At 39.9% G+C, this 23,214-nt stretch overlaps 1 protein-coding gene across 3 annotated transcripts in view; it reads left to right on the plus strand.

The window, feature by feature from the left end:
- The window catches only part of NFIA (nuclear factor I A), a 367,285-nt gene that overhangs the window by 212,755 nt on the left and 131,316 nt on the right, over positions 1–23,214 (plus strand). The window lies entirely within an intron of this gene.

Raw genomic sequence — 23,214 nt, forward strand, 5'->3', positions numbered from 1 at the left:
CAAGTGAATGTGATTACAAAGCTGTTGCATGGGGAACAGATGCCCCCCTGTAGTGGGCAGAATGTTTTACCGTTTGCTGCACACCTTCACCCCCATGCCTGCAGAGTCCTGAGGACCCTGAAAGCCATCCTTTCTGTGTTCACTGTGGCACCACTGTTCTGAACTAAGCTGGAATTCATGGTTTCAAAGATAATTTTTTTAATGTAAGCACCTAATATGACCTCAAATAGCCCAAACAAATAAATATGTGAAACCCTCAATTTCTAATAATGATGTTCCAGCAGGAATCTTTAGACTGTGGAAGTGTATCCATGTTTGGCTCACATTGACTCAGGTATATTCATTCTTAACTCCCTGAATCCCCAGGCTCTCTTCTTAGTTGCACTGAATATATTTACTACATGACATTTAGATCCAGTTTTAGTTGGATCTAAACTTAAACTTTTCTTTTTTTTTCCCTTTTCCTTTTTCTCTTTTCTTCTTTTTTCTTTCTTTTTATTGTTGTTCAAGTACAGTTGTCTCCATTCCCCCACCCCCCATCACCCTCCTCCACCCCACCCACCCAAAACTTTTCTTTTTCTGGGACAGTCAGCTCAGATGCAAAATAGGCTCTAACCTTATGTGTTTGTTGCTTTTGCAAATAGATTTCACTAGATGGTGAGTGCTGTAGGGATACAGTTGTTTCCAGTAATTCTTATGTGTATTTAGTGGTCTTAAAAGGAAATATTAGTGTCCTCTTTCTTAAGCCACTAGTCTGAAAGATCTGTCAAGCACAGAATTTAAATTCCCTGACAAATTATCTTTAAGGCATTGGAAAGAAGTTTTGAACACCTGTTGATTCCAACTTCTCTTTCTGCTTTTGAGTCTCCATTTCTACCCACTCATAATCCCTGCCCACCAGACAGTTGTGTCTTCAAGGCATCAAAGCTCATTTAAAAAAAGAAAATAATACATTTCACAGAAAGAAAACCTCCAGGATATATTGGGAGGGCTATGATGTACTTGCCTGTTCATGCATTTTTCTGGTTGAGCCAAATTCTTTCATCTCCCCTTTTTCAGAAAAGTCTTTGACTGTGTCCATATAGAGGTACTGCAGGACAAGCAAGGTTCGTTCATCCCCAAAACGATTTTTTTTTTGCTTGGTAGTACCTACTGAGGAGGTTCCTACTTATAATCTGACATATAGGACATAAATTGGTGGAGAAGAGCCTCCTTTGTTAAATGGTTCATTCATTTCACTAGCCTGATGAAAGTTATATGAACCACAATGACTCACAACAATTACTAGTCTAATTCTTTTTTTACCCTGTATTCATTTAAAATGTTTGCTCTATGAATGTAGGACCTAGATAAAAGGCTTCTCAAAAAAAAAAAAAAACCAAAAAAAAAACCCATGGTCTTTCCAAGATGTTTTCATTAGTTGGTAGTCACTTAAGTGGGTTCTACTCTGCATACTATTAAGGGTGAGTATAAATGTTTTTATTGGTTTCTTCCCTCTCTCCTACTTTTATATTTCCTCTATAAGAAGCAGTGCCATTAACCTTAGCAATGCCGAGTGTGATTGTCTTTCAATAAGCCCCATCATTGCAAGCCCACTGATCCACAGCTTACATTACTTAAACCACTGGTTCCTAATCAGAAAAATAGCCCCATTGCTTTTTGGAATGTGAAAGGCTATCTGAAAAAAGTCCTTAAAAAACAAACAAACAAAGAGTTAGCAAAAGTACCCCCTAGTTCCTTTGGGACTAGTCCTTTCTTTGATAAAATGTTGTGGTAGTTGTAACTAAGTTTCTTATTTTAACTACACATGAAACATTTATTGAGAGCCTGCTGTGTTTAAGGTGCTGTTTAAGATGCATGGATGATATAAAGACGTTTTGGGTGCACTCCTTTAAGAAACGTGCCTTTTCCTGCTGGTGATAGACGTGTACGCTCCTAATGATAATGCAAGGTAAATCTGCTAAGTGCTCTAATCATGAAACAAAGCACTCTGAGAATGCAGAAGAGGGGGTGCTTCGATTCAGACTTTATAGAGACAGGGAGTGGAAAGTTAGATTTTACCCAGAGGAAGAAGCATGTTCCAAATCAATGAAATAGCCACAAAAGGCACTATGTGTTCTGAAGGTTTATGGCGAACTTGGAAAATAGTGAAGTCATCTGATACGATTTGTGCAAGGTTAAATGAGGGATGACAGGAAGGCATAGTATCTGCAAGTATGGCATTCATGTCTTAGCCTTCCCTTCTCTCCTTGCAGTGAAAGCCAAAGATGCTATCACTTCACATGTGTTGGTGGACTCAGTATCATCAGAATTTGTCCTAACCCCACCCCATCCTTCAAAGAGTGGTGGAATAGGCATTGAATTTGGAACCCAAAAAACTGGGTACCATGCTCAGCTTAGCCATTAACTAGCTGTAATCTTGGATAAGTAATTGTTCCCCTCCGAGCCTTGACTTACTTTTCGGTAGATTAGAGAAAATAATGGTACCTACCACATGGCTGTTAGAAGTCTTAAATGAACGAATGCATAGAAGGTGTTTTGCACAGTGCTCAAGAAATGGAAGCTACCAATTTTAAATGATATTTTGATCCCACATTGGTTATCCTAAGTAAACTGGACTTCATTTTAATTATTGATAACGTACCACACATTCTGTTCCAAGTGGTTGACTTATTTGCAAATAGGTTACTGTTTATTTCTTTTGCAATAAAAATCACTCCAAAAACTGCTTACTTGCATTTGCAGAACAAATATTTTGAAAATCTTGAGACCTGAAGCTTATGAAATTGCACTTTCATTCATGTCTAAATTAACTATGTAACACAGTTAGTTTCTATTGCTCGACACGTGTTCGGTGAATTTATAGAACCGAAGAAAAGATGGTCTTCTCTAGTTATGTACTAAGTGCTGAAGTTTTCTTCTTTTGAAGATTCCCATCCTGTATCAAAAGGCTGTAACGATCTCTCAGACCACCATTAACATTTGCTATAGCAATTTCGCATCTTGATTTTTTCATTGATTAGTATTTCACCTTCCTTGTTGATCTTTTCAGCTCTCCTCTGAACTTCGAAAAGACACAGCATTTAAAAGCTTGATCTGGGTCTGACATAGGTTATGGAGAAGAGAGTTTTAATTCAGGTTCCCAAATGGGGCCACTGTCTCTTTAATTTTTCTTTTTAATTTAATCTGTAGCTCTGTAGAAGAAAAGTTTGCACTGAAAGAACAACCTTTAAAAAAAGCATTCTCGTTAAAGGGAAATCTTAATGGGGAGAACTGTAGATAACGAATTTGAAGCAAATGTCTGGCAACACAGACTTCTGCAAGTTTGAAGCGCCTGGTGAAATCGCACACAGTCCAAATGGAAAATTCCCCAGTCTGTTTCCTCAAGATAGACTTGTTTGTACAGCTCTTCCAAGTTTAAATGGTAGAACAGTAGGTACACACGCTGCACTTGTAAGCTGTGTTTGTATTACAATGCTATGTTTTTAATCTCCTTTTAGTTTGGACCCAAGCTGGTTAATGTCTTAGTTCTCTGCTTCCTGGATTATTAGTGAATACTTTGGTTTAATAACCAGAAAGAAAGGAACAAACAAGCAAATAACTTCACTGAGAATATTTCTCATCTCCTAGGTTTTTACTTCTGTTTCCTATGAAGAATATTTTAAAATTAGGTAGTGAGTCCCACTCTCGTGAGACCAGAAGTATTTGAGGGTTCTTGGGGATATCCTTATTTTGCAGAGTACCAGTAAGTGTCTCTGGAAATCCAGGGGTAAGCCCGGTCCTGTCAACGAGCACATGAACTAAAGATGACTTTTTAAAAAGCATTTTTCTCATTCACTGTGGCTATCTCCACAGTTATTACCATGTTTAGCAGTAAACTACAGTTCATCTTTGATGGTCATATTTTATATGCTTTGGACAGTAGCAATAATAACTAACATGTGTATTATACCCCGGTGTTTCACAAAACACGGTTCTATGCGTTATCGCACAGGGTATCTTGCAGCTCTTCTCAGTACAGTTACAAGGTCCTCCAGCAGGTCTCTACCCGCTTCACGGAGTCTGAGTGATGAGCATACTGAGTTCTACCAAACTCTGCATCCTCATTTGTATTAGGTAAAATAATATTATAGAAAATGTCATTAAAGTGTGATGTAAGGTCTTTCTGTATATGGGGAGACAGCTACAAAGATTTTTTGCACTGTTAAAATAATTCTCTACAATGAATAATCAGTATGACCAATTTTATTCTGTTTAATGTAAGTTATTTCCCATATATATATATATATATATATATATATACTATATATACTATATATAGTATACTATAGTATACTATATATACTATACTATATTTTATATACTATAAAACCTGTAATCATTCTGATTACCAAGCTTACATATGTGTGTGTATAATTTGTTTATATATACTTTGTATACATATAAATCTTCATTTTATAAGGATTGATGGCTTACAAAGATTTAGTACAGTAAAATGAAACATATAAACAAGTAAAAAGTGAGAATTGGGAAATATATAAATTAAAATAGAAAGGTAATATCAGAAAAAAATTGAACAAAGATCCTACCGTATTGTTCAACATAGTTAATAACACTGAGAAATAAGTTTGGTTCGAACTTCCTGGCAGCCAAAGGAAAAAGAGAAATTTACATAATTAACTACATGATTCTCATGATCTATGAGATCATACATACCCGTTTCTCAATGGAAGAAATCTTTTCCTGGCACTTAGTTCTGATATTTTTCCATGTAGAACTTTAACAGGTGGACCCTGAAGGTTGTAGTGGCGTTCAGTGGTATTGAAAGAGATGCAATAGAGGGGATGGCAAGATAGCTTCTTTCTAGTTCTTCCACTAACTAGAAGGTGAGAACCTAATGCAAATGTGTAACACAATGAAAACAATCCCGGATGATCCACAACAGTAACTTGCTTCTAATCCACCGGGAAATGTATAAAAGCTAGAGAAATCAACATCATGATCTTTATAAAATCTGTAGAATTAAGTAGATCTCATTGTCTACGTGTGATTTTAAATATTTCTCAGAGCCAGACTTTTGATTAAAGCTGGGCCATAGATAGTTCCCATTGATTTGTTTTGCTTAAAGACTGGATCCATATATTTTACAGAATAAACAAGCAGGTTAGCCTCACAAATCAGAAACTGCTGCTTCATAAGAACATACTTGCCAGGACGTGAGGAGAACAGGTATTTGCCCTTGTGGCTGTTTATAAAGGTATCTAAAAACTTCCTCTTAATTATCAACCCAGTTGCTTGAAGATTCCTTTAGCAGTGGATAAAGTTTATTGTTGGGTAAAGAGAAATAAGATTTAGAATACAGAGTTTTGAGAGAGAGAACATGCTGATTTAATTCTTCTCCAATTTGAAATGATTGCTATCAGATTCTTGTCTGAAAGCACTTTCCCTTTCTCGGAGTGGAAAGAACATTGGGTTTTCAAAAGGAGTGAAAGGGTAGGTTCTGTAGTATCCATGTCCTCTCAAAAGCAAACACCAGTTCTGCCTGCTAAGGTGCTGGTGGGCAGGGCTCAGCCTCTGCTGGCCTGGTGACCTTTTCTTTGAGTTTCATCCATAGCAGTCCTTTGACAGCGAACTATCCCACTTAAATGTTACATGCACACGCTACTCTTGCTTTTAGGCCCAAAGGGGTTGTTTGCCCATGAAATAAGGTGGTGTGTGTGAAGAAAGTATGTACCTTGACAACTGAAGTGATCAGAGTTTCTCTTCCGACCGTGTTCATTTATTGCAGAGAGGTGTGGGCTGGTACCTGTACCCCACCTAGTTTTAGATACGGGGGATGGGAACCCTAGAATTGTCTTTGCTCCGAGCAGAAACCATATGGAATGTGACAACGTCAACGAATTGTTGAGCCGTATGTCGTGATACTACATTGTTAAGCATAACAGTAAGAAAGGGGGGTTGTTCTCCTAATACCTAGTTCCCAGTTGCAGTTATTTTTTTCAGTGTGTAACTTCAGATTTATTTCATCAGGGAGCAACTGGGAGGTCCCAGGACAGTGACTAAGTGGGAATAGCGGCACTGACGAGTGAAAGCTTAGTTTCTAAGAATCTTGTTTTTGTGGAAATCCCCTTTAGACTACTGATGGAAGAGAAAACATGTGGTGTGTGTTGGGTAGATCATTCCCCAACAGGATGTTTTATTTTTTGTGTTTAGTCTTCGTCCATAGTAACAATTATAATGAATGCATCAAAAATAAAGCATGCAGACCTTGTGACCTATCTTGTAATCAGCACAAATTAGTTTGGGGGCAGGAAAATCCAGCTGCATATTAGTTTTATTAGATGTTCCCAAACAATTTACTGCAATATTTTGGAAAAAACATCCACAAACAAACCTAGGTTTTCAATGTGTTTTCTATTTGGTATGTATTTTATTTTTGAAGGGTAATTAAATTGTATGTTTATAATTCCTTTGTTCTTAATTCATCAAAATGCTGCCTTTGGGGAAAACAATTTCAGCATAAGAAGATTATTCCTTTTCCCTACAACCTGTTCCTAGAAAGGGGAATGTATTTAGTAAAGATACTAAAGATACAACATCTTTAGCTTGTCCCGCCCCTGCAACCCCCCTCAGATGTTCTCCAAATGCTTTTAAAAGTTCAAACCATTAGTTTTCATTTGTTTCTAATGATACTGAAATAAGTCTGGGGTTTTTTTTCCGTATTCTGATGATCACAATTGCTGCTGTTATTGAGTGACTAAAATGAGCTGAGCACTGGTTAGACTTTTCATCCTACTTAATCCTCTTTTTATTGATGAGGAAACTGAGGCCCAGGGAGGCTAAATACATCATGCAAGTTACACAGTACTGAGGAGCAGAACGTAATCATTCCTTCCTTCAACATTCAACAAGTGTTTACCGAGCGCCTCCTTTGTGTCCAGGACCTTTCCCATTATCCAGGATGCAGCAAGGAATGAAGCCTCCCCAAGGCCCTGGCCCCCAAGGAGGCTGCATTGTAGTTGATGGAGGCAGAGAATTAAAATATATATCAGAAAAATCTATTCAGATGGTGAGAAGAGGAGAAAAATTAAAAGGAAGCAGAATAATGAGTCAGGAGTAGTTTGTGCTTTAAAGAAGATTGCCGCAGACACATTCCTGAGAAGGTGATGTGTCAACAAAGACCTGAAGCAGGTGAGGGGGTGGGGCACGCAGATGTCTGGGGAAGACCAGTGTAGCTGGAAAGAGGTGAGTGAGGAGGAGAGGGGCAGGAGAGGGACTCAGGTAAAAAGCTGGGGAGGAGGGGCAGCCCATGTCATGCTTTAGCAGCATTGCAGTCACTTGGAAGACATCAAAACATACACTGGTGGGCACTCCTCCCTGGAGTTCCTGATTCAGAGGTTTGCATTTCTAACAAGGTTGCAGGGGACAGTGATGGTGCCAGTCCAGGGATGGCACTTGGAGATCCACTGACTGTCGTAAGCCTCTGGCTCCCAGCCAATAGAGTGGATGCCATTGGCAGGATTTGAGCACAGGAGAAATAGGTGCTCGTGCTGCTGCGAGTAGACTGCAGGAGACAGGGGCAGAAGAGGGAAAACCCTTTAGGGCGCTACTGCAGTAATCCAGATAAGAGAGCTACGTGATCTCTACTCTGAGTTTATTTGAGGTTGGCCTCTAAAGCAAAAGCATACTAAGCGTTAGTTATGTTTAACCTAAAATTCCTTTGGTTGAATCTTCGGCTTGAATAAGTGTGTGAATTCCCTTTCAAAGAGCTACTGGTATAAAAGTGTGTGCAAAGGATGGAAAATATTAGGAGTCCAGAGTTGAGATATGTTTCCAGTAGGACTGCAAGGATCTGCCTAGGAACACAGGACTTTGTGGAGTGATCTTGGGGAGGCAGTGAGTTTGCCAATGAGGACGATCTGTTGGAGAGAAGCCAAAGTTGACCTTCAGATTCCTGCCACTCTGTCTACGAGTTTGTCCTTGATAGGACTGGAGAGATGAAAGCTCCCCACGTTCTAAGAAATATTGTTTGTAGCACATACAAATCTTCCCCAAGACACTCAAATCTATGACGAATAAATACGGAAAAAGAGAACTGAAATGCAGCACTGCCTTTGCTTCCTTCCCGATATGCAAAATGAAGACAGCAGCGAGGGGAAAGACAGTAGAACTTGCAGTCTCCAGTCTCCAACTAATAACTGTGCAACTTTGCCCAGGTCTATTCATCTCATCTGAAAATGGGAATCATATTAGTGTTTGTCTCACAGCAGGGTTAAGTAGGGATATGAATCAAATGTTAGTTGTGATTGTCATTATTACCACAGTGAAATTTAAGTAGATTTCTATGGGCTTTTCAAGTCTGGCACTTCCTAGTTTTTTACCAAAATTTCCACTGTATGCAAAAATAGCATAGTGTTAAGTTCGAGGAAAAGAGTGGAAATGCTGTGGTTAAAATGCATGGGGGGCATGTGTCAGAGAGTGAGGCGCAATAACCTCTTTGAAATGGGAGGGCAGGGAAGAAGGCAGGTAGATAATGGAAATATGGTGGAGAATGGGAAGGAGAGATATTAAGACAGAGAGCCAGAGGCAACATGGAAAGAAGGAGAGAATGAGAAAGAGTGGCAGGGTGGGGAAAACCAGAAGTTCTTGGAACTGGTTAACAGGGCAGAGGATAACCTTGTGCTGACCCATTACTGAGCCCCAACAGGCATCGGGGCTGATGTACCTCCTGGAACCTCCATTACACACGGAGAGCCATGGGCGGGCCCTGCCAAAGTCTCTGCATTTTTGAGGGGCAGCAGGCAACAGCAAGACAAGTACCAGAGAGGTTGCAAGTTCGACCCTGGAGACTCTATTCCACTCTAAGGTCTGCGACATGTAGACTCATGAAATTTGATATACATCCAGGCCTTCCAGGCAGATCATCTGAGAGGGCAGACAGTTTTCACAAGTCCCTGTGCAAGTAGGTGAGGACCAGGACTTCTTCCTCGGCTCATCCTGGAGCCAAACCCTGGGAGACCTGCTCCTCTGATGGGATGGAAAGAAAGGTCAACCATCATCTCCTTCAGGACGCGCTCTCCTATTTACTCTTTGGATGGGCAGTGTTAGTTCTGTCGAGCAGCTGAAGACTGTGAGGCTCCCTTTCTATCAGCAAGCGGCTGTCTGCTGATGGTTTTCAGGGACTCATTACTCAGGCTTTTTGCTTCTCTCACTTCTCTGCTCTCTGCCTGCCTGCCTTTGGGCCATTTCACCTATCACTCTCAAACCCCGGCACTGTCCTTGGATAGAAACTGTAGGATTTGGTGCACGACTTCCCTTTTCCCTCAGCTGTTGTTTCTAGGATGCTTTCTCTCACCCACCGCTTCTTTACCACTTACCTTTATTGATTAGTGGGTTACCAAAAAGTGATATTGGCCCCTGGATCACGTCTTTTGTGTAGGTTCTTCACTGGTACCACCTTACCTCACAAAGAGGTAGGGGGCCTACCTTTTGGTCTGGAAGTCCTGGGGGAGTTATTCCATAGAGCAGCAAGTCTGTGCACTGGCAAAGCTTGTCTGTTCTGTCACATCAAGGCTCAAGGCATACCCTCAAAGCTCTTAGGGTGTAGGGAGAATCATCGTGCGCCAAAGTCTGGGATCCACTCTGCACGAGTGTGTCTTCCGGGGGTTGTCCTTTTCTAATTCCTCCTGCCTTTGTCTTCCACATCTAACCTAGCACTGTACACATAGAAGGAGCTCAGAAAGTATTCCCATGATTCAATGGAGAACAGATTACCCATTTTAGACTAAAGCGATGTCTTCAGAAAAAAAAATCTCTGGCAGGGTGGCATGAACATGGAAGGGTTTATGCATTCTACAGTAACCGTATCACTATCTCACACTAGAAAATGTGCTTTTTAAAATCAAAATTAAAATCAGTCACCTGGATAAGTGTGTTGAATGATCCATAAATCAATTAATCCATAAAAAAAATCACTTCCGGTGCCCAAAGGTGATCGGGTTTTCTTCCTGTGTTGTTATTAAGTTGCTCTAAAGTAATACCACTGGGAGTATTTCACCAGCTCAGTGAAGTTGGCGATTGAGTCACCTGTTTGTGATAGCTAAACTCTTATGAACCTCTAGCAGATCCATTTGCAGGCATTTTTTAAAGACTCCAGGTTTTCTGGAGCCTTTTGTGGTGATAACTGATGCATCTGAAATAGAACTGGGAGCTATTCTTTGTCAGGAGCTAGAAAATATAGGCAGGCTTGTCTTCCCTATAAGTGTAAGTTGTTGTTGTTGTTGTTATTATTATGTCAGCTCTAAACTGCTCCCCGGAGAACTGAGATACCACATCACAGAGAGCGCGAGCCTTACTGTGAAAACGGGCCATAGGACTATGATGATATTATCTCGTGGTAATGAATTTACCTTTATGACAGATTATTATCCCCGTCTGTAGCTGAACCGGATGAAGGACAAGTCTAGTGGAATAACCTGGTGATACTTGAAATTTATTGGCTTTAAATTTTTAAGCTGGAAAAATGCAATAGCAGCCAGGTTATCTTTATATGAATGTTACAGAGGAGGACAGAGGTAAAGGAAGTTACATTTCTTTCTGGTAATGGTAGAAAGCAGGTGGTAGTGATGATCTTTAATGAAACCATGAATGCAGTTTCACTTGCTTTTACCATTTCAGGCTTCAGTCAAAGGATTAAATGCATGGAAACAATCCATGGGGCATCATCATCACCATCATCATTGATAATAAAAAATTATTTGAGGTCTCATTGAATGTTACACTATAGGAAAGAGCAAAGATTTATTTTTAGAATGAGTAAGATGAGATTTCCCCCCTAGGCATATATAATCTGAGTTCACGCTTTAAGTGCTGCCTGTAAAATAGAACTGTCTTATACTAGTGAGCTGTTGATGGTAGTAAGTTACAGTTTTGCACAGAGGCAATCTGTGGCATAATGAGGTAGGTGTCTCTGTGGGAAGAAGATGGGCTTGAAGTCATTTACGTTTACATCCTGGCTTTGTGCTTTACTCATGGTGTGACCTCAAGCAAATTGTTTAAACTTTCTGTCTTAGTTTCCTCATTTAGGACGCAAAGAAGTCAACACTCGACTCTCAGACTTTTTTGTATCCTTCGGTGTCACGTAGCTAGTAAGTCTTCATTAAAGGGTCATCATTATCGGTATTCCTGCTGTTGTTATTGTTCTTGGTACTGTTTGGATTCAGGAGTCCTGGTGGAATAGAACACTCTGCTGCATGCATTCCAAGTAGGACACACACCTAGTTATTTTGAATGAAGGGAGATCCATGTTGATGTAAAGCTTCTCAAACCCAGCATTTCTGCAGGGGCCATAAGAAATCCATCCCATTGGTTAGTAATTCATGCAACCATTTTCCATTTGTACGATCATCAGAAGAGATAGACAACAAATGTTCATTATCTCTTTGTGAATAATCTATAAAGTTTTCCACATCTCCCTCTTCGTTCCTGTAATTTTTCTTGAAGGACTTTACTGCTTTCATCTGAGATTGAATACTCTGTACAGCATGGCGATTACATGGAGCCCATGGCCAAACAGCCCTTAGAGGGGGGCTGTGTCAGGACTGAACACTACAACACCGCTAATTTATGTTCCCAGCATGCCATCCTATGAATCTTGGCACCTTGATCTCTTCTTCAGTAGTGGTACTCGCTATCTTTTATTTGGGGCAAAAGTGAGCTCCTCACCACCACCAAAAAGAGCTCTCAGACCCACATATCTATCTATGATTCTTCCTTAAAACTTTTCATGTTTCTGGGCATGTTCTCTCTCTTCTTCCTCCATTTTTTCTCTTGCTTTCAACTGTGAGGGAGAAAAGCATGAAAATTCACATGGAGGTTTAAATATGTTAAAGGCTTAGTAAGGAGTCCTTCTCGGTTGAAGGAATGAAAGAAAACCTCAAAAGTATAGGAATTTTGGTGGATAGTCCCTTCTTTTCTCTTTTATAAAATGATTGCATGAAGAGAAGCAATTGCTTCCCTTTTACTTTTTGATAAAGTGGAAGTCAGTTTTTGAACCCATTTGTTTTAAATGCCTGGAGAGTTTTACAGTGACAGAAATATTTTACAAAGTAAGGCCCAGTTGGAGTTGCTCAGTCAAGATGTGCCAGGTAAAATGTTCATCAATTCAGTGTTTCTCTGTGTTTTGGAAATCTATTTAGTACGCTGGGCTGGTGGCCACATTTGCTGGTAGTGTAGATGCAGTATCAGACTTCAGCAAGTCTACTGCAGCAAGGGTAAGACCATGGTGCGGCAGTAGGAAAAGACCTTTGTAATGGGGGGCTCAACCTCCGTCCACTTAGAACTGCTGTTCACTGTGCCTGATCACATTACTGCAAACTTCCTGTTCTTTAGGAGCTCTGAAATACTTTAACCATGCTCAAATGCAGAAGGTCCTCCTGGTGCTCTGGGGTACCGAGGACAAGTAGAGGCTTCCCCCATTGTCAAAATGCCTCAGGAGGAAGCATCTTACTGCCCTTTAGTGTATGGAGGATAAAGAAGCGGGAGTTAGGGATGCTAAATATCTTGTAATGCTTTGGATAGTCCTGCCTAGTAAAGAATTCACTTACTCAAAATGTCAATAGCGTCCCTATTAAGAAAGGGACTGTCAGACTTAGTTGCATCAGTATTCCCAGCTCCTAGCTCCAGCCCTCCTAAGCCAAAGGTACCATCTGCTTTCTTTGCTTTCTCTTTCTTTCTTTCCACCCCTCCCTCCCCTCCCCTTTCTGCCTTTCCTCCCTCCTTTCCTCTCTTTCCTGGAATCTACTATATGTCCTTCTAGCTTCAACACAAGTGTCTACCTCTGTGAGGTCTTCCCGGCACCTGATATATTCTTAGATGCTACTCCTTCTGTGCTCTCATTGTCGTTTGTATCAATACATACCTGACTCCATGTTGGTGGCGGTCCCCTGCATGATGTTTCCACTGTTATGTGCCTGTGGGTCTTCATCTCTGTGTCCACAGCACAAGCACAATCGTGACCAATTGTAGGCACTCAGTAAGTTTCAGTGGAATGAATTAACGAATAGTAGTTCTTTGGTTAGTATTGCTAACTTAAGTTGAGTGAATTTTGGTCATTGTTTCTCAGTTTCAGCACTATTGACATTTTGGGCAGGATACATTTTCTTCTGGGTCACTGTCCTGTTCATTATAGGATGTTTAGTGGGACCATGGCATCTACCCACTAGATGCCAGGAGCACCTCTGAGTTGTGACAACCAAAATGTATCCATACATTGTCCATTGTCCCCTGAGGGCAAAATCACCCCCAGTTGAGAACCATTGAATTAAGGTAAAGGAAGAACTAATATGTATCAAATTCCATTTAATAAGCAAAGTATACATATGTTGTGGCATCAACAGTTCATTAGTCCAGTTAGTAAACACAGAGCTCTCTTCAAATTACTGGGCTATGCAGTCTTAACTGTTAATGCTTGAATATTTTATGAACATTTACTATTGGCAGATTTTCAGTATTATGAAATAATCCAGTCACCTCTCTGATGCTTGAAGGCCTCCATACATAGTAAAGAGCCTTTTGAAATCACTGTTGACGTCTTAGGTGCCTAGGCATAGCATAAGCAATGTTAGGAAATGACACACACAACATCGGTCTCCCACATCCATGGCTTTTGCCAGGTACCATGCTGGGGTCTGTGCATTATTTCACTGAATCTTTACACCAGCAATGGAATCAGAAGTGGAGGCCCGAAGTGGTTACATAGCCTGCCCACAGTCTTCAGCCTTTTAGTGGAGAAGAGCTAGGATCTGAGTACAGGTCTGCCTGGCATCAAGGCCTACGCTCTGTCCTATGTTGCCCTCCTCTGAGGTGGATCTTTTCACCCAGTTTGAAATAGAGGTCGCCCACTTGTCTCTAGAGGCTGGCTGCCATTAAGGTGTGGAGAACCATATGTTACCTATTCTGTGCAGTAACACCTGCACTCTTGGTGTCACTGGCAACCTGGTTCATCCAATAATGATAGGCCTGGCTCCACACACTTGTGGGCACACAGCTGCAGCACAGCTGTGGGGACACGATTTGCCTGTTTTCTGGGTGTTGAGAAGTAGAACTGATGGAGGTGAACCCAGGGCCAAACAAGAGATTTATAATCTCCCTCATCTTTTGTCTACACAAGACGTTGTAAGTACAGTGTCCGCATCTGCTGATGATGGGCTCTCAGATGAAAACATAGGTATCAACTATGTTCCAAGGTTGTTCTTTCTTAGATGAGTCCTCAAAGCACAGTTCTTCATGGCATTCTGTTTCACTCCTGACCTTCTCCCCAACATGCTGGGGAGAAGTTTAAAAAAAACTCAAATTGGAACTTTTTTTTTACGATAAGACTTATGCTATACAGAGTTTTATTGACTGGATTAAAAAAATAAACCTTTTTAAATAATTCTGTCACTCAAGTGTTCAGTCACAACTTCTACTATTAAGTTGGTATAGCTTTAAGCTTGTACATAAAACAAAAATACGGCAAATTAAGTAGCAGGCAAGCCCGGATCAAAACCATATGTATGGGGGCGGTGTAGGAGGGAAGTGGTGTCAAAGGATACAAACTGTTTGGAGAGGTCATGGTTCTAGTGGTACTAACATGGAAGAGAAATACCCTTCCCACTGGGTTGTTGCATGAGGGACACTTCCCTCTGATTGTCAAGTGGAGTTTCAATTTGGATAGAATCCTCAGTGTCCATCAGCTGGTGGGGGAAGAAAACCTACTGGAGTTATCCCTGCAGATCAGTGATTTGTCTGAATACATTGATGACAATAAGAGTTCTCATAATCATCTCATCATCTACTGTGCCCTTTCTCGGTACTTGGGCCTCTGGGGTATGTATTCTTTTCTGTGAAGTTAGGGATAGTGCCAAGGCTAAGAACATGAGTTCTTGAGCTGAAATTCCAACTCTATGAATTCCTGTCTGTGTCATCTTGACTCAATTGCTTAGACTCTCTGTGCCTCAGTTGCTTCATCTGAGGCATAATGGGGACATAATACCTACCTCATAGCACTTTGAACATCATTAAAAAATAATACATGAAAAGGCTCAGTGGCTGGCCCATAATGAGCACTCAGTAAATATTAGCTATGTCACTTGATTGTTATTCTTTTTTCTTAGGTAAGTCCCTTTACTATTTCATGTAGTAAGGGCTTGGTGATGATGAACTCCTCTAACTTGACCTTATCTGGGAAGCACTTTATCTGCCCTTCCATTCTAAATGAGAGCTTTGCTGGATAGAGTAATCTTGGATGTAGGTCCTCGCCTTTCCAGCCCCTTCTTGCCTGCAAGGTTTCTTTTGAGAAATCAGCTGACAGTCTTATGGGAACGCCTTTGTAGGTAACTATCTCCTTTTGTCTTGCTGCTTTTAAGATTCTCTCCTTCTCTTTAATCTTGGCTAATGTAATTATGATGTGCTTGGTGTGTGATTCCTTGGATCCACTTCTTTAGAACTCTCTGAGCTTCCTGGACTTCCTAGAAGCCTACTTCCTTTGCCAGATTGGGAAAGTTCTCCTTCATTATGTTTTCAAATAAGTTTTCAATTTCTTGCTCTTCTTCTTCTCCTTCTGGCACCCCTATGATTCAGATGTTGGAATGGTTAAAGTTGTCCCACAGGTTCCTAAGCCTGTTCTCATTTTTTTGAATTCTTGTTTCTTCATTCTGTTCTGGTTGAATGTCTATTTCTTCCTTCTGCTCCAAATCGTTGATCTGAGTCCCGGTTTCCTTCCCTTCACTGTGGGTTCCCTGTATATATATATTTTTATTTCACTTAGCATAGCCTTCACTTTTCCCTCTATTCTGTGACCACACTCAACCATTTCTGTGAGCATCCCGATTACCAACGTTTTGCATCTGATAGGTTGGCTATCTCTGCATCACTTAGTTCTATTTTTGGAGCTTTGATCTGTTCTTTCATTTGGGCCATATTTTTTTTTTGTCTCCGTGCTCCTGTTATGTTGCAAGGAGCAGAGCCTTAGGTATTCAGGAGGGCAGGGTAACCCACATTGCTGCATGTGGCACTGTATGTGGGGGAGGGGTCTGAGAGGAAACAATGCTACTTGCCTGGGTCTTGGCCAGCTTTCAGTCACTTTCTCCACTACCAACAAGCAAATTGGGCCCTTCCCTGTGGGCTTGTGTATGTTCTAGGGCCCTGTGGGTCTCTCCAATGTACTCTCCTGCAATGCTGGGAATTTCTCCTGCTGCCACAACCCCCACAGATTTTTATAGCCAGAGGTTTTGAGGTTTTATTTCCCCACATTGGAACCCTGAGTTGTGTGGTCTGTCTCGCTCCCCAGTTGTTCCTCCCCGTTTACCCACACACGAATGTGGGACTGCCTGGTCTGCCATCCGCTGCCTCACCTGCCCCGGTCTTCCAGCTGCTGCCTTGCCACTCATCCTCTCTGTCCGACTGCCTGTCTCTGCCCCTCCTACTGGTCTTGATGAATGTTTCTGCTTTAGCTCCTTGGTTCCTGGACTTCCATATAGTTTGATTTTCTGGCAGTTCTGATTATTTTTTTGTTTTTAAATTTGTTGTTGTCCATTTTTTGGTTGTGTGAAGAGGCAAAATGTATCTATCTATGCCTCTATCTTAGCCACAAGTCATGATTGTTATTCTTATACCCACAAAGACACTGTGCCACTTTCCTCTGCTTCACAGTGCTAATCCTTCTGGTCACTGGGGACTGTGTAGGCCATCTCTGCTCTTCCAGGAAGCCTTCCCTAACCCTGCCAGACTAGTCTAGTGCCTTCCTCTGTGCTCTCAGAAGCCTTAACCTATTGTATTGTAATCATCTCTGTATCAGCCTGCTTCCCCAACTAGACTACAAATACCTGAAGGTCAAAGACGTATACCTCAACACCCACTATAGTGCCTGAAGTAGAAAAAGTATTTAACAAAGTTTTTTGGTGGGATAAAGTAATGAAAGTTTCATTAATGTACTCAAGGTCACAAAGCTAATAACTGAGTGAGAGCCATGTCTGACTTATAAAAGGAAATAATAAGCTATAGAAAATATCCCCCTAATAATAGTAATACATTAAATTATGATTCAAGACTGACCGTTACTTATAGAATGTTGTCCAAATTTGTTGAAGCTCTCCAAGTTTTGGCCCTATCGTCTTCTTAAACCTTTATCTAGCAATAATACTTGCCCTTTCCCCTGCCCGCTACACAGGCAGTTGGCTCCCTAGCCTTAAGGGTTGCCTTGCTGATCCCCTTAAGTTGGATTTATACTTTCCTCTTCTCCTCTCAGGCAGTTGTCAATAGTTATCGAGCCTACGGAGTGAGGCCTGTGATGCTCCAAGGTTGCAGAAAGAAATCAAAAGTTGGCAATGTTTGAATTGACTCTTGCAGGAGTGAATCAAGTCTTCTCACTAGTTCTCCTTTGAAAGGTGTTTTTGCTAGACTGTGAGCCCTTGAGGACAGGGAATGTGTTGACTATTTGCTCCAAGTTTATTACCTCTATTTAGCTCATAGGTCTTTGTTAAATGAACTAATCAGGCTGTGGAGAACAGTTTAGGTTTGTAATTAAAGCACCTTTAAACAAAAATTCATTTAGCTTCTCCCTAACCCTTACAATGGTTGTTAGAACCTCAGAAACTGGCCATCAAGCTTACTGACTTTTTCATATAGTTTACTGCATAACAGAGCAGATTGCTACTGGCTTCCCCAGCTGTGTCCAGAAGGGCTCCATGTTCAAATTAGCCACAAATCATGTCCCTTGGGGCGTTGTTGCTAACAACAACACTGAAGATCAGAAATGCCTATGTTAGTGAAAAGTATTTTATTTCGAGTGTCCTGACAGTTTACACCTGACAAGGAAGTACTTTTCTCTGGGTGGGTTTTGAGAGAGTAAACTAAATTAAACACACACACACATGTATTTGTACCCATATGCTTACATGCACACAGGGTTCCCTCTTGAACTGTGACTGTCTTACAACCTGGGAAGTGTCCATAGGTTTCTAGTGTTAGGGATAGGTTACCCCCTGGTGATCACAAAGCAGAAGGACTTCCGTGCAACCTGGCCCTGAGTAGCTGCCCTTGGCTCTTACTTTTGGAAAAATCACAGGTATTCATTCATTAAAGTATTGGAATGATTAGAGAAAAAAAAAATCGAAGTGGAAGAGCTGTCCTCCTCCTGAACAAGCGGTGGAGACAGAGGCACTCATTGGAATTCCAGTTTGGTTGGCAACATGTAGCCTGTTGTTGCGTAGTTTTGTTTCCTGTCTATTTTCAGAGTGTTGTTCGTTTGGTTTTAGTAATAGTGACTTGAGTCATTTTGGCCCTGTGTCTCTTCTTATTCACCTACACCCTTTCAGCAGACCACAGAATGCATGTTTGTTTTCAAGTTTTACATGTTGTTTCATATTCTATAGAGTCTGTGGACTTTTAGGAGCAATGATACCGTCATGGACACACAAAAGTGCTGTGTATGTGATTCCTGGGAGTTTACTAACAGTGAACATATCTCCTCAGCAACAGGAGGAAATCGAAGAGGCTAGGCCAACACGTTCACATACACATACAGACCAAAGAGCCAATATTTGAAATCAAGACTTTTGCAGAGAGACCAAAATGTGTGTTTTCTATTTATGGACTGTATGAATGAGAGCCTCCTCATCCTAAACAAAACAGACAGTAGTTCACATATAATCAATTCTTAAAAGTCAAGTGCTAGTGATAGTATCAGTACTAGGTACTTGGGTAAGGGTAGAGGATGTGACAGAAAATAAAGGGGAATTTTGAATGAATTACAATAACCTAATCATAGAGACAATAGCCAGTTTGTAGCGAGCACAATTACATAGTATTAAGTACCTAATGAGTTCTGTAAGACAGTGTTCATACTAGAGAGTGTGTTTAACCAAGGGACGTTGTGGCCCCCCTTGATGGCTGTTCAGAAATGTGTGAGGGCACTTTTGGCTGTCACAAGGGCATTAGGGATGCTAACTGTCAGAGAGAACACAAAGTAGTTCTAACATTGGAAAGAGTTCCTGTCAAAATGCTGATAACCCCAGTAAGAACCACTGCAGAAATTCCAAGGACGTGGGTGCTCTGACTTAGCTAACGCTGATTCTGACACGTACTCAGTCCATTCTGAGTCGGACAAAGGTTCCGTTCCCTAAAAATCAAGGAAATGGCCTGTATTATAAAGTGCTTCAGTGATCAAAGTCAGCAAAGCGAAACATGTCGATCATCCTTCTGCCTAAAAGGGTGAATTCTTTTAGCATTGATTTAAAGCTATAAGGAATCAAGACCCTTTCTTTAATGATGCTCTCTGATGGCTCTCCATTTAAATTGAAGTAAGGAGCTGAAGCTTAACTAGAGGATTCATTTCAAAAAGGTATTTCTATGTTTAAAAGTTACTATTGCTTATTTTGTATGCATTTTTGTACTATCCAAAATATTTTCTCATTTAAAAAAGTTTAGTTTTCATTTGAAAAATACTGAAAAACAAAATTAGACTTTGAAATACCTGTTTTCTAGAATAGGTAACCTTCATTTAGTTACCAAGAAGAATTTGCAACAGACCAAATTCTTTAAAAAAATTAAGTTTTACTGGCACAAAAAGTGCCATTTTCACTCTCTCTTTTCTGAATACTCCTATATATTAATTATTAAAAAATTAGATAAAACATGATCTAAAAAAATGCCCTAAGGTCCACTTCTTGACTGAGTATCTGTATTTATCACCCCCATAATATAAGTCCAAAATATTTATTTCCAACTCTAGGATAATACTTGGCCCATGTAGTTGGTCAATGTGCATTTGAAGAATAGACAAGATTTATATTTAAAATTATGTTAGGCATTATGGATAAATATATTTTATAAATATTATAAATAAGATTATACTTAGGAATATGATTCCTAAAATTTATACCCGATTTATTTAAAATAATTTGGAAATGAAATACTGTTATATCTCACTTTAGAAAAACCTAAGACATATGAGAGGATTTGTTTTTAATGTTTTGTGTTATTTTCTCTAGAAAATAATTTCATTTTTAGTAAAAAATTCACTCAAAACAATCAACACTTGTATTTACATACACAAGTTTTATATGAATACCTATATTGTTTACTATTCCTCTTTTATTCAAAAGAGCATAATTATTGCTACCTGTTTTTTTCTTTAAAAATTCCCTGTATGATTCAAGATCTAAGATATAAAGAATATATTTCTTGTGTATAATGGCTATCATTTTTTGCTCTGGGTTCTTTGCTAAGCATTTTAAGTGCATTTTCTCATTATTCCTAGCAACAAACTTACAAGGTGGGTACAACCTTAGTGCCATTTTACACATGAGGAAACTGAGGCTTAGGCTATTTTGGATTCTAATTTACATAATAGTGTCCCTCCTACTATGTAATATGTAAATAATCCCTTGCAAATATAACTTTTGAAATACAGGATGACTGACTATGTTGCCATGTTGATCTCCTTGGAACAGGAAAAGACAAATAGGCAGCAGGTTCCCCTTGATTTATAGTTACCCTGGAGTGTTTGGTTTTACTGATCACAGTGACTAAAAGCTATGAAGTTCAGTATGTTTGATAATTACTTATTTTAAATTAGATACTAACTTATTTAAATTAAAAAATAAGTTTGGAGAAGCTTGAGTTGTGAGGCAGAATTAACTTCATTTCGAGGGAACTTTTGTAAGCAAAGATAATAACTCGCCAAAGAAAATGGACACTGGTTTGTTTGAATCCTTGGTTGCAAGCTGACACTTTGAGGGAATGTTCTTAGCAAAACACTTACTTCAACGGAAATTAGGTCAGCCTTCTGGAACATTTATCATGTATACCTGTCACCAGCAAGACCCAATCCTTAAAGTGAACCGAGATCACAAGCATGGGTCCCTCCTGCTCTGAGCTGCAAAGGATACTCTAAACCAGTGGTTCTACAAATATGTGAGCTTGGCAGAAACTCCCATAAAACCGAAGCCAACGCCCATATAGTTGCTGTGGGAATTGAATTCCTTAATACTCTGTTTATAGAATTCTGAAACGGCAAATGGATTTGGTCTGTTCTGAAAAACAATCTGTCCCACGGCTTGTTTGGAATAACATCTCGAGTTGCTATAGAAGGATGTAGGCAGAAGACCCATGTCTAAATTGGTAGTAAATTTCACCAGCCTCTGCTTGTTTCGTACCTCACAGCCAGGTTGGTTTTTGCCCGACTGGAGGTATTATTTGCATAGATTAAAGGCCAATTTCTACTGAAGCTAAGGAGTTGCTAATTTGATATAGAAACTAGAGCAGTTAGCAAAATCCAGAGCTAGAGTAGTTAGCAAAATTCAGAGCAGTGCAAGGTAAGATAAGACTGTATGGTAAAACCAAAACAACATAAATGAGTCATAACCCGATGTCCTTTCAGTAATTATGTGGCAATATTCTGGTGGTTTCAGAGCAATGTCAGCAAGTGTGAAGATCCTACGCAGGAATTTGAGAGTGCATCTGTGTCAGTTTGTGTCAATTTATATGCATTTCAGCTCAATGAAAGTCATTCATTGACAGTCTTATGGATCAAAATGACCACATTCAGCAAGCAAATTGTTGTATCTGCTACGTTGTTAAGTTACCCTATCTTTAAAAGGAAGTAATTACTTATGTTTTTCATATGTTCTTTTTGGGCAAACGTACTTAAAGACTTCATGAAAAAATTGCTACTATATATGTGAAATTGGTTGAAGAGAAAGATGAAATTATTCAATGCTTATGTAGGAACCTACCTTTATATCACAAGAAGAATAAAAAGAACAAGTGGGTAAGAAGAAATCTGTTATTCCTCTGTTCATTTGTCACACATATACAAGGACTCACCATGTGTTATGCACTGTACAAATGGTGGAATTAAAAAGATGAGCGAGATACAGGTCCCACTTCTATCACACTCTCATTTAAGTTGTATACATGTGGGTGTGTCTGTGTGTGACAGATCCTCAAACAAAAACTGACGATACCCTGTGTGAAATGCTGCAATTTTAAAACTCAGGAGAGGGACTCAAGAACTTAAAAGAAATTTTGTTTATAATAAGTAGCTCATAAAACAAAGTTTTGTTTTTAACCATATCCTTAAGAAAGATGGGCCTGTTTCATGTGAAAGTCGGGAAGATTTGAGGAGTTGAAGGGGACAGTGGGATGGCAGAAATCTACCAATGATTTCTTGCTGGAAGATTAAAAAAAAAAAAGCTTTCATTATCACACTCTATTAAGCCAGGACCAGGAAACAATTTCTAATCAGCACTCTGATCCGGGCAGAGATTGCACAGTCTTTTGTAGCAGGCCTCAGATCTGTGTTCTCTATTCACACATGCTCACTTCCAGCTGTTGTCATTGAAATCCCACATAATCTTTCAAGGTCAAAGGGCAGTCACCCATGGCTGCCGCAGTTAAAAGGTTATGCTGATTTCTGTTGTCAAATATTGGCCCTTTTCTCTTCCGATCACTCCCATTCTCCTTTTTCTAACAAGAAAAATCCAGCCTAGAATTGTATTACATGACTTTAAAGTCTTAAAAGTGTTCCTCCATTGTGCTAACACGACATGGCCTGAACAGTCTAATTCTTTCTGTTATATCTCACAAAGAATTTTCTGGTACTTCTAAAATACTTTGTGTTTGTGTTAAGCCAGCAAACTTCAAAGTATGGCATGCCATGAATCGTGTGGCATGCCACAGTGTAGGCAGCAACGCACGAGTATAATATGGAGCCTGTAACTTAATAAATGCTGTGAATACGGCATCAGTAATTAATTGCCAGTTAAATGAACAAGACTTGCACAAAGCAAATGACTTAAAAACATGAAAATTCTTTGTATGTTGTGGTTCTATACATTAACTAATTTCATTATACATTTGGAAAACTACATCTGCCTATTTGTAATTTTTTTTTTTTTTGTAGTCCTGGAAAAGTAATTGCAAGAACTCTTTTTAACTATATTGCTTGAGTTCATGAATGATTTTCTGTCTGTCCTTGGTGAATCAAAATCGGTGTTGAATGTCTTAAAATTAGCACATGGCCCCTGGTCATCTTCTTTCCTTGTCACTGCCTGTATCCTCAGGTGGTTTAGCAAGCAGGGCTTCCTGTAGGTGGTCTCAGAGCCATGTGCATTAAACCTAAAAAGGAAGACTAGGACAATGGGCATTAAGGTTTTTTTGCTGTTTTACATC

Source organism: Desmodus rotundus, chromosome 3, assembly GCF_022682495.2.
Source record: "Desmodus rotundus isolate HL8 chromosome 3, HLdesRot8A.1, whole genome shotgun sequence".
Lineage (NCBI taxonomy): Eukaryota > Metazoa > Chordata > Mammalia > Chiroptera > Phyllostomidae > Desmodus > Desmodus rotundus.